Source organism: Onychostoma macrolepis, chromosome 16 (assembly GCF_012432095.1).
Source record: "Onychostoma macrolepis isolate SWU-2019 chromosome 16, ASM1243209v1, whole genome shotgun sequence".
Classification (NCBI taxonomy): Eukaryota; Metazoa; Chordata; class Actinopteri; order Cypriniformes; family Cyprinidae; genus Onychostoma; species Onychostoma macrolepis.
Window position 1 is genome coordinate 13,592,597 of NC_081170.1, and position 11,744 is coordinate 13,604,340.

An 11,744-nucleotide genomic window follows, 5' to 3' on the forward strand; every position below is an offset into this window, starting at 1 on the left:
GAAGGGGGAAAATGATTATTTTGAGGTATAATGGGTGTATATTGTAATCCTTGCATCAGTTTAGATTTTAATTAAATCTGACAGTTTTTCTAGTACAGAGTCTCTCCTTAAGAACTTTCCTATTCAGCTCCATCAGTTTTGTAATGCCAACCAAAAACCACTAACTCCAAGTATAAAGAAATTTATGAAATTCTAACTAATGAAATGTAGCTTTTCAGCTCTCTCTCTCTCTCTCAATTCAATTCAAATATGTGCTTTACTGCATATTATTACAATGTATTGCCAAAGCATAGTGTTTACATTGAATCTAGAACAGATATATATGCAACAAAAACATGCATGCATATACATTTAAAAAGTAGAACAAATCAACATTTTAGAATTCTATTAACTATTTAAAATTCAATGTTGTGCGTGTGTGTGTGTTTGTGGGCGCATCACTGATTTGTTGACTCCTCCCTCTTTTTGTGACAGGCATCAATGTATCTTGCTGCTAGCAGGATAAAATCTTGTTTTTCCCCTAATAAATATTGAAGTTTTGAAGTCAGGGTAAAATATTTCAAATTTGGGTTAAAATAACTTGATAGTTAGGGCAGCTGGTGAGGAAGTGTTTCTCTGTCTCCACTTCCCCATGGGTACAGTGTGGGCAGATGCGGCGAGTGCTGGCGATATCTGCCCGTCTCTATAGTCAAGAGTATGGTTGCTCAGTCTGTACCTCGTCATTTGTCTTCTTAGTTCACAGTCTTTCACTGTACTCAGATATTCTGCAGTGGTGTACTCTCTATAGGGCCAAATAACATTCAAGTTTACTTTGTTTTTCTGTTGTTTCTATCCAATAGGTTAGATCATTTTCTTTTTGTGTTTTTATCATTTGGTTGGGCTGAATTTTGTGGATGAATATTTCAGTGTCCTGATGCTGGATGTTGTTAGTCATGTTTGTGTTTGCAGCTTCAGGACCATCTGACTCAGGGGACTTTTTTCAGGGTTCACTTCATGGTTTTTAAGGGCTTTAAAATGGTAAGTGTTGGGGTCGCTCATTTTTAAGTGTTTCCAAAATTTGATGGCTCGTTTCTCAATGTGTATTAGTAGAGGGTATTAATTCTGCCCTGCATGCGTTGTTCGGTGTGTTCCTCTGTACTCTGCGGATGCTCTTACAGAGCTCAGCATGCAGGGCTTCAATCTGATTTTTGTCCCATTTTTCAAATTCGTGATTTAGAAGAGGACCCCACACTTCACAGCCATATAATGCAATAGGTTCTATGACTGATTGGAATATTTTGAGCCAGATTCTAACTGGCATTTCGATTTAAATAGATTTTTTGATGGCGTAAAAGGCCCTTCTTGCTTTCTATTTCAGTTCATTCACAGCCAAATTTAGCTTACCAGTTGCACTTATCTTCAGCCCGAGGTATGTGTAGTTTGTGGCATATTCAATTTTGGTCGTACCAAGGGTGAAATTGTGTCTCTTTCCCTGACATCTGGGTCTTTTCTGAAATGTTAGTACTTTAGTTTTGTTAGGATTAATAGTCAGGGCCCAGGTCTGACAGAACTTGTGCAGGATGCCTAGGTTCTGCTGTAGACCCTCCTCTGTTGGAGACAGCAGAAGCAGATCATCTGCAAACAGCAAGAACTTAATGTTGGAGTCATGTAGCGTGAGGCCAGGTGCTGCTGATTGCTCCAGGACTTTTGCCAATTCATTAATGTAAATATTGAAGAGGGTTTGTGATAGTGGGCAGCCCTGCCTCACACCCTGCCCTTGAGTGAAGAATTCTGTTCGTTTATTTCCAATTTTAATTGTTTTTATAATATTGTATGTTTTACCCCCAATACCTGATTCTAGAAGTTTTGACAGCAGACCTTCATGCCAAATTGAATCAAAGGCCTTTTTGAAATCTACAAAGCAAGCGAATATTTTGGTTTTGTTTTGGTTGATATATTTGTCGATCAGGGTGTGTAGGGTGAAGATGTGGTCTGTTGTTCTATAATTTGGTAAGAATCCAATTTGACTTTTGCTGAGGACATTGTGCTCTGTAAGGAAGTGTAAAGTCTTGTGTTGATGATATTGCAGAACAGCTTCCCCAGATCACTGCCTCTGTAATTGTTTGGGTCTGATTTGTCTCCACTCTTGAATATGGGCGTTATGAGTCCTCGGTTCTAGATCTGTGATCATATAATCAACTGTTGAGCAACCATGAAATGAACTATAGGTGTACCTTCCAAGAGAGTCTCCTTTCACCCTGCCATTGACGAGGTACAGACCGAGGCTTCGACAGAGCTCGATCAGAAGCTTCCCGTTTTTATTCACTTGGTCATCAGAGTTATTTCTTTGGAAGTTTACAATGTTTTGTGGGAAGCTCTGTCCCAAAATATAGTTATTCCCGTTATCTGTGGTGTAGTCGGGATGAGATCCTGTCATGGCATTTAGATGGGCCTGGAAGTGGTTAATTTGACTGTGGAGAGATTCAAAGATGTCCTCATTATAGGATGGAGATTCAGAGGGAGGAATATAGAGAGCACATAAGAAAACATCTTTAGGTGCTTGTTGATTTTGAGCCAGATATGTGATTCTTCTTTTTTAATTGTTTGGATATATTTGTCAATTTCTTGTTTGTGCCAGATTATGATGCCCCCTGAATCTCTTCGACATGTGATTTTTTTATGTTTTCTAGAGGATCAAAATATTTCATAGTATCCTGGGGGACAAAGAGTGACTTCATCAGTTTTGCGCCATGTTTCCTGTAGTATTCTGGTAGTCCATATCTGATATGTTTTTTCTGAAATCTGAGGTTTGGGTTTTGTTACCAAAACTGGATGAATTAATACCTTGTATGTTCCACATTGTAATAATTAATGACTTAATTTTGTCAACAAATGTAAAAATTCAACAATCTTAATATTGCTCTAGAGCAGGGGTGGGCAAACTTTTTGACTCGTGGGCCACATCAAGTTTTCCGCACCAAGTGAGGGGCTGCATTATATGTTTGACAAATGAAGCTTTGATTTTTTTTTTGTTTGTTTTATTAAATTGACACACACTACTGTACTGTATGTATACTTGTACATATATGGCAGTTCTATTCTTGCACCATCTCTGCCTTTTTTATGAGCACTTTATGACACACAGATAAGTTGCATTGGGGTACAAGTCGATTGATGTGTAAGCAGGGGCGGATCTACCGGGGTGGCAATTGCCACCCTAAGAAAAAGCTGTGCCACCCCACCTGCCACCCCAGAATTATCACAGAATAAAATATAAATGTAAGCAGTGTTTCATGTGCTACTTTTCAGCCGCGGCGATGACAGCGCGAGATGGTGCAAGATGGCTGCACGCGCACGCAGCGCGCCCAGTGTAGTCGGCTACATTAACAAATGACTCTTAAGAACCGGTTCTTTTTGAGTCAAAAAGACAAAGCGCAGCCCATTCACTAATGAATTGTTTTTACATTGGTTCGTGAATCAGATACTGCTTCTCGGTTTATTCAGAAGTCCTCTGAGAAATCTAATCCCGTCCGGATGTGTCTGAGATTCATCCCGTAATTGTTTGGTGATCCGATTCTCCGACCGCTCGCTCCACTTTCATCATGGATATAGAGGCCTTTCTGCCATATCGGACGAAACAATAACATGGAATCAATAAGAAGATGCCGATCACGAAAAAGCAGAGTTAGGTAAGAATCTTGTATTGCAGTTTTCTCGATTGTTAACATAACTGATTTTAGTTGGCCCATTTTCCCAAATCATTAATTCAGTTCTCAAAACAAAGACACATTTCTCAAAAAGTTTAACAATGAGTAAGTTAAACATTAGGTAGCAAAACTGATGACACCAATCAACTGAGAGAGAAGAGAGCTGAACGAATAATATACATGGGTTTTATACTTACACATTCAGTATAATTACAGTACAGTACCAGTACATTAGATGATGGAAATTTCACTATTCTATATGTACAGTAAACTGCTGCACATGTTGTACACCTTCAAACATGTGACTGTCCAATTTTATTTGTAGCCATTTTTTTTATGTGTAGGCCTACTGTATGTTTGCAGAACTGAGAAATGACTGCCTAGAGAAATAGCTAGTCTTGTGTCAGGAGACCAGGAAACTGCTGAAGTACTGTATTCTGTAATGAAATTTGACCAAATGTGCAGAGGATGCTGAATTTACTTTTTTAAATGTTATTTTATTTTGTACTGTACTGTATTGTGGTGCATACCAAGTTCATATACAATTCTTTGGTATTTGAACTTTTCTAGTGTTTTTCATCTACTGCAAGATTATTTTGCAGTAGTAAAATGAAAATGATCTGTTCCCAAAAGTTCATTGCTGAATTATTATTATTATCTGTAATTTAATTCATGTTGTATACTGTAATAGACATTGAGCTGCAAAAATAATTCCTGAATCCTAATAAGAGTTTTTTGTTAAGTGTTATTGATCTCATGAGTGTTCACTGGGCAGGAAAGTCATCTGTGTATTTGAATAGTAAGCATTTAAGAATACCTGTAATAACTAGATTGAACAGTTTGAAAGACAAATTTATGCTGGCTTGTCTTAAAGTCTTGTTTAAGAAGCATAAATAGTTTGGTCAGTTAGATGTTCTAGATGTTTGCTAAAGTGTTGCTAGTTGGTTGCTAGGACATTCTGGGTGGTTGATAGGCTTTTGCTATGCAGTTGCTGGGGTGTTGCTAGACTATTGATAGTGTGTTCTGGGTGATTACAGACATTCCCACCTCTGGTAATAACAGAATGTCTTCTTTAATGATACAAGCACAGAAACATTTATAACTTGTTAAAGTTTTTTGTATATATTGTGTATTGACTGGGTGCCATGATGGATATTGAAATGTCGTTATTTATTTTTCATTTTAAACAGTATAGATTAGGTCCCACTTTATATTAGGTGGCCTTAACTACTATGTACTTACATCTGAATTAATCATTTGGTACAATGCACTTATTGTGTACATACATGTTTTTACATTGTACTTATATTTTTAAAAATACCTATATGTAATTACATCTGTAATTAGTTTCTGTAATTACATTTATAATTACACTGTTGACCCATCCCTTACACCTTAACCCACCCTTAAACCTAAAGTGAACTGATACCACCAAACCTGTCCCTAACCTTACCCATATCCCACCTCAACCCAGGTGAAAAGACAGTATTAAATGTATTAAATATACTTGAAATTCAAGTAGTATGTTTATAATACATTTGTATTCTAACATGCTTATTTGAAGTGCATTAAAAATATACTGAATTGCATTTTAATATATTTCTAAAAAGTATACTAGAAGTACTTTTGTATTAAATATATGCTTAGTTATACTTCTAAGAAATATGCTAAACAGAAGCATACTTTTAATGTGTTTATAAAAAGTATACTAGAAATACTATGTTAATAAATATATTCTTAATTACACTTTTAAGGAATATGCTAAACACAAGCATACTTTTGGTGACGTTTTAGTGTATTTACAAAAAACACACTTATGTTACTCTTACTTAAAATATATTTTGTGTGTACTTTGTGTAAGAACATAACAAAATGATTACACTTTTAGTAGGTTTTTAATGTACTTTATATTGCAGTAGGCCTACACATGGTTATATTTTAAATACTATTTATGTATTTATAATTTTAATATTTGGAAAAGTATGATATTTTGAAAAACATTTTTACATTTACAATGTACAAACCTTTGTCAAATATTATTAACCATTGCAGTATTTAAAATATGTTGTTTAATATGGGTTATGCTACTTTGGTTGATTAGGCTGTTGTTCATTACATGATACATTAATTGTAATAAGCTAGGTGTTTATAAACTTGTTCAAGCTTGACGCCTTTATTTTCTAATATACATTTCTGAAATTCCCACAAGGATTTCAACATCATATCTGAAATGAGAAAAAAAACACGTTTATTTGTGTTTAAATTCAAACAACACAGACTAAACCTGATTGGTTCCAGAGCCATTGAACGGCTCTGATTGGTTCGTATGATAATGAGCTCGCAGCAGAGAGCTTCGTAAATCAAATATGATGCTTGTGCAAATGTCCCTTGAATGTGAATATAAGTCTAAATTTAAACAGTATTATATTATATAGAGCGATCGTGTCTCTTTAGGGCGCTTGGAGGAAACCACGCAATTCATATGGATTACTTTGGCGATGTTTTTTTTGCGATGAACTTTTTGAAACGTGAACATCTTTGATGAATCTTTGGCATAAAGCGACCATGGCATAAAGCGGTATGTTCTTATTTTTACCAGCTTCTGCGAGCGTGTATGGCGTCTGGCTTCAGAACCTCACTGTGACTTCAGGTAAGATTTGTATTTAATTAACGTTATTTGTCTGTACCAGTCATGTTTTTGACACATGCATTGGCAGAAAAAAATTAAATAAAATTAGTTAACATTAACATTCTTTTATTTGCAACATGAAGTATATTTATTTCTGATTTCCTGAACAATTTGGCTTCATTGTAATGAGGTTAATGATCTTTGAAAAACCATGATTATGAACATACAATTACTTTGTCTTGAGCTGATCAGCAAACTGTGGTAGTGTTCGTTGATTGGTGTCTATATTTGTTCAAGCTTGACAACCTTATGACTTTATTTTCTAATATATATATTTCTCATTACAGATAAGAACAAAGATTAAATTGTAAGAAGGGTTGCTTATAAAAGCGTACATCTGAAACTGCTGAGACTGGTAAGGTTTGTGACTATATTTCCGACCAGGTACATTGTTCTGTCATTCTTAAATAGAAAACAAATCATCAATCATCATTTGCCTTTTTTGTGTGTGTGTGCGTGTGAGAAATATTAACATTTGTTGTTTTTCAGATCAGCTGCTATAGAAGACAAACTTAAATCTGAGTGCAGAGACATGGAAAGGAATAGTAAGTATATTTTAATGTCGCATCTCCTCTGTTATAGAGATTTTTGAATCAGGCCTAATAGAGGGGGATTCGGTCAATCTTGGAAGAAAAACGTTAGCAATGGGTCCATTCCAGGTAGCTAATTTGTGCTTCTTTTCAGTCATTCATGTAAAAATCTGTTATCTAATTTTGTTTCTGTTTTGTTTTTTTTCTAAAGCTGCAAGACACTACTGACTAGGCTGTGCCCAGGTCTCCGGAACCTGCGACGATGCTCAGCTCCATCAGCCCTCCGTCTGCGCCTTCGGATCCACCAGCTCTGTCTCCATCGGTCGGCCCCCAGATGTCGGCAGCCACACCATCTACATCTTGGCTCCTCCCTCCCTCGACTCCGCCGTGTGTTGTCAGCACTGGGACGCTCTGGGTCTGTGCCAAACACCATCTAAGCCACTAGGGCATCATCGTCATCCTCCCATCACCATCCCTTCACCACATCCTGCCATCATCCCCGCACTTTTGCCTCTCACCATCCCTACATCATCTCCTCGTCCACCTCCAAAACCCCTCTATCCCTCCCTATTCTGTTGCTTGAACTTTATCATCTTCAGTCTTTGCACACACATCTATTCACTTTATATGTTTTTTTTCTTCAGAAAATTGCATTGTAATTTTTATTTATTCACTGATGTAAAATTCTTTACTTTTCAGTAATACAGGTATAACTGAAATGTTCTACATATGGATAAGATGGCTCTTCCATAGCATTTCAGTCTTGTTTTCATTTATGTTTTTTGTATAATGTTTTAAAATGTACTTGAGTATATTTGTAGTAATACAAAAATACTATAAACATACTTGTATTTACTTTTATGTTTATTTACTATAAACATACTTTGAAGTTTTCTAAATATCAAAGTGTACGTGTGTGTGTATATATTGAAAAATATAATACTAATAAATATAATATAATATACTAGTAGTGTAATGCTAATGCATTTCTAATGAGCTGAAATACAATTGAAATGTACTTGAAGCACATTAAAACGATGCTTCAAATATACCTTACCTGTAGTTCATGAAGTATTAAAAGTACATTTTAAATGTATTTTTAAAAATACACTTAAATTGCACTAAATATACTTAAAGTGGTTCCAATTTAACACAATTTCAATATATTAAATATATTACAAATAGATTAAAATTGAACTTAAGCATATCTTGAAATACACTTAATATACTTAAAGTTGTTTCAAAATAATACATTTAATATGCAATTAGTACAGTATAATATAAATATATTAAGTGTGTCTGAAAAAGCACAATTTAAATATATTTCTTTTTCACCTGGGAATAGCAGCAATAGTGTTTTGCAAATACAGTATGAACACAATAAGTACATTGTACTTATTTTTTGATGTAAGTACATAATAGTTAAGGCCACCTAATATAAAGTGTGACCGATGATTACTTAACGGCAATGCAATATTTGTGCATATCCCCAAAAACTATGCATGGGGGCTTGCTTTGATGTTGCCACCCCTCTTAGACCCCGTGCCACCCCTTTGCCACCCTAAAAATTATTTTCTAGATCCGCCCCTGTGTGTAAGACACATTTTATCATTTCATTCATAAATAATGTAAAATAAACTAAACGTTTACAAACATTAGAAACATGTATTCATATTCCCTTCACTCCAAAAAAATCCTGTAAATTTAGCAGTGTTAATAACAGAAAACGGAATGAAAATAAGTAAAAAACAAACAAAAATTACAGTGGCATTCACTATAAACATTTATTATAAACGCCCAGACTAAATATTTAAAGCAAAACTGAAATAGCGGCGTGGTAGTTACAGTGCCCTGAGCAGGAGGCAACACTGGCATTTCTTCTCCTGGAAAGTGGGTTGTTGTCCCCCTCAGTACAGATCACGTTCTGGTAGAATCCCCCGCGATCGCGTTATACTGTTTCAGCTATTAAAATAGTTCAGTTTTGTATGTAATGGCGAATTTTCGAAATTTCGTTTCGTTTTTTTATTTAGTTAATTTAGAAAAACGTTTGGAGCATTTTTTTGTTCCTTAGATAAGTTTATTCTTTCTTAAAGTAACGATTACGAATTTAGCCTTCTCAAATCATCAGGACTTGCCTAAAATACAATCTATAGATATACTAAAACAGTTCAAGCATATAACAATGTTTAAACGTTAAACCTATATAAATGTGCGCTGCATCCAGTAGTTTGTGCGGAGAGTGGAAGTTAAAGCGCAGGACATGGAGGCGCCAGCGCAATCAATTGCATTTTTTTCAATGAAAACAACTTACGCCGTAATTTTTGCTCATAAGAATAATACATCATTCGGAATTGTAAAGGGTCTACTTTTATTTGTGTGCACTCACAATATTAAAAAAACTTTTTATAAAATAAATAAAACGATGCGCCGTCTCATCTTGAACAGCAGCGCTTCACAAAAATGAACCGAAAGTCAGCGAATACATGCCTCACAGACATGATAAATATATCTATAGAAAGCTTTAAATTACCACTTAACGAAATAAATCAAATCGATAACACAAACTTTCATTAATAAGTGAAGATGCACTTCTCTCTAAATGCGCGTCTAATGAAGAGATGGCGAGTCAGGATCTTCATCTTTGCGACACTGACACAGAAAACACTAGTTTATTAGTAAATAATTCAAATATCTCCTTACTATTTCCCCCTGACACATTCATGGTAATTACGTTTGCTGGGGCTTTGCAGCAAGCTTCAGCGTATTGCGTGTATTTGAAGCAGAACTCTTCAGCTGCGCTGACGGCGCGCGCTCTGCTGCTGCGGGACTCTAAACACCGTCGAGCCGCTCTTCACAGTCACGGCACAGTCTCGTGTTGTTTCCACCAGCGCGGCAATTTTTTTCATCACTAATTGATGGATGTCTAATATGAAGGTAAAATGACGTCAAAAAGATTTGCATGCGCAGGGTAAGATTTGTGAAAGTGTACATAAGATAGCAAGCTTGCAATACTTTGGCTGTATTTGGGCGAAACAACAGTGCCAAAAGTGTAAGCGCGGAAAAATGAAAGTCAGAAGAATACAGATCATATTTATTTTGCCTTAGCATGAAGTTTCAGTTTCACAATACTTGATATACACTTACAAATAACAGTAAAAGGCTGCAAATCTTTTTTTCTTACGCTTGAAATGCAATTTGCACTTTTACAACTCTCTTCTTGCGAATGCAAAATTAATTTACGCTTGCTATCTTATGTACACTTTCACAAATCTTACCCTGCGCATGCAAATCTTTTTGACGTCATTTTACCTTCATAGAGAATCGTGCCAAAACTGCAAGCGCAAAGACGCAGACGTACACAGCGGGTTATTTGGCGAACATTTTGCTCTATGCGCGCAAGAAGTCATTTAGACAGTTGCAACGATTTTTTTTCTACACACACATATTGGTTTTACGCAGTCAATCCGTTTTGCAGTTCTTTATACGGTTGTTTTCAATTGCAAAACACTGGGCACAGGCTTGCAATACTTTTGGCTATATTTGGGCGAAACAACAGCGCCAAAAGTGTAAGCGCGGAAAAATGAAAGTCAGAAGAATACAGATCATATTTATTTTGCCTTAGCATGAAGTTTCAGTTTCACAATACTTGATATACACTTACAAATAACAGTAAAAGGCTGCAAATTTTTACAACTCTCTTCTTGAGAATGCAAAATTAATTTACGCTTGCTATCTTATGTACACTTTCACAAATCTTACCCTGCGCATGCAAATCTTTTTGACGTCATTTTACCTTCATAATCGTCATTATTATTGTTCAGAACTGGGTAGGTTTAGGGTAGGGGTGGGGTCAGGTACTCCAGTGAAAGTATAACTGCATCGGAGTCACTCTTTTTACGTGGTCCGATGCAGCGCTGGTGTTGAACCAGTGAATCCGTGCATGGACCACGGCTGATGCCTTCTGTGAGCCCAGCACGGAATTTTCGGCGATTCCGTGATGCCACCACAGATTCGTAGGTTAATTAAGTCCGTGAACATTACACGGAATTCTGTGAGATCAGGTTGATTTTGGACCAACTGCCTCACGGGCATACAAGTCTGAGCAGGTCCTTAATCTCTACTAGGTTGGTGTGGTTTGGCCCTTTTAGGGCTGCGGCATAACTCCTCTGCTCCTGCTGTTCGGGGCGGTGGAGTTGTGGATGTGGACCAGGCTGCTGCTCTGTTGAGATGCTGTTGTTCCTCGCTGGAGCTGCTCTGGGTCTTTTGTGGTTGTGCTGATATTGGTCCCAGGAGAGAGGGTCCTGTGGTGCAGGGTGTTGCTGCTGCTGGGGTCTCAGCTGCTGCGGTGTAGGCTGATGGTAGTAGAGAGCAGGCTGTGGAGGTTGAGATCGAAGTGCAGGTCCAGGTCCAGGCTGAGGTCAAAATACAGGTCTAGGTCGAGGTACAGGTTCAGGGTGGTGGGGTGGGTGCATAGTGGCTTAGTGTGTGGGTAGAGTTTGTAGAGTACTGCTCAGCAGATCCTGGAGAGGTGATGTTTTGTGGTGCTGTTGGGGGAAAGTGTCTCGCTGGCTGAAGAGTAGTGGCTGCTCTAGCGTTCTTTGGGGAGCTGCTAGGGGTTCGGCCCAGGGCCACGTCTTTAAGAGTTTTGGCAAACACACGAACACTGTCTTTACGGAGGTGGACATGGTCGTAGAGATGGCAGAGGTCCAGTGTGGGATGATGTGCTCTCTCTCTCTCTCTCTCTCTCTTTGTGTATGGAAGGAATACAATCATACAACTGAGTACAGGCTTAATTGAAACGATCAGGTACTGGAAGTAACCAATGTTCTCTCTAAGCCG

General features: G+C 37.2%; 1 long non-coding RNA gene across 3 annotated transcripts; it reads left to right on the plus strand.

The window, feature by feature from the left end:
• The first annotated feature begins 3,417 nt into the window (after nt 1-3,417).
• Nucleotides 3,418-7,634, plus strand: LOC131522184 (uncharacterized). Of its 3 annotated transcripts, XR_009266462.1 has the most exons (5): nt 3,418-3,668; nt 6,286-6,336; nt 6,663-6,730; nt 6,865-6,920; nt 7,117-7,634. It is a non-coding gene; the product is annotated as an uncharacterized LOC131522184 (long non-coding RNA). The 3 variants fall into 3 exon arrangements; XR_009266461.1 differs by having other exon boundaries at nt 6,865-7,634; XR_009266460.1 differs by having other exon boundaries at nt 6,663-7,634.
• Nucleotides 7,635-11,744: the final 4,110 nt, after the last annotated feature.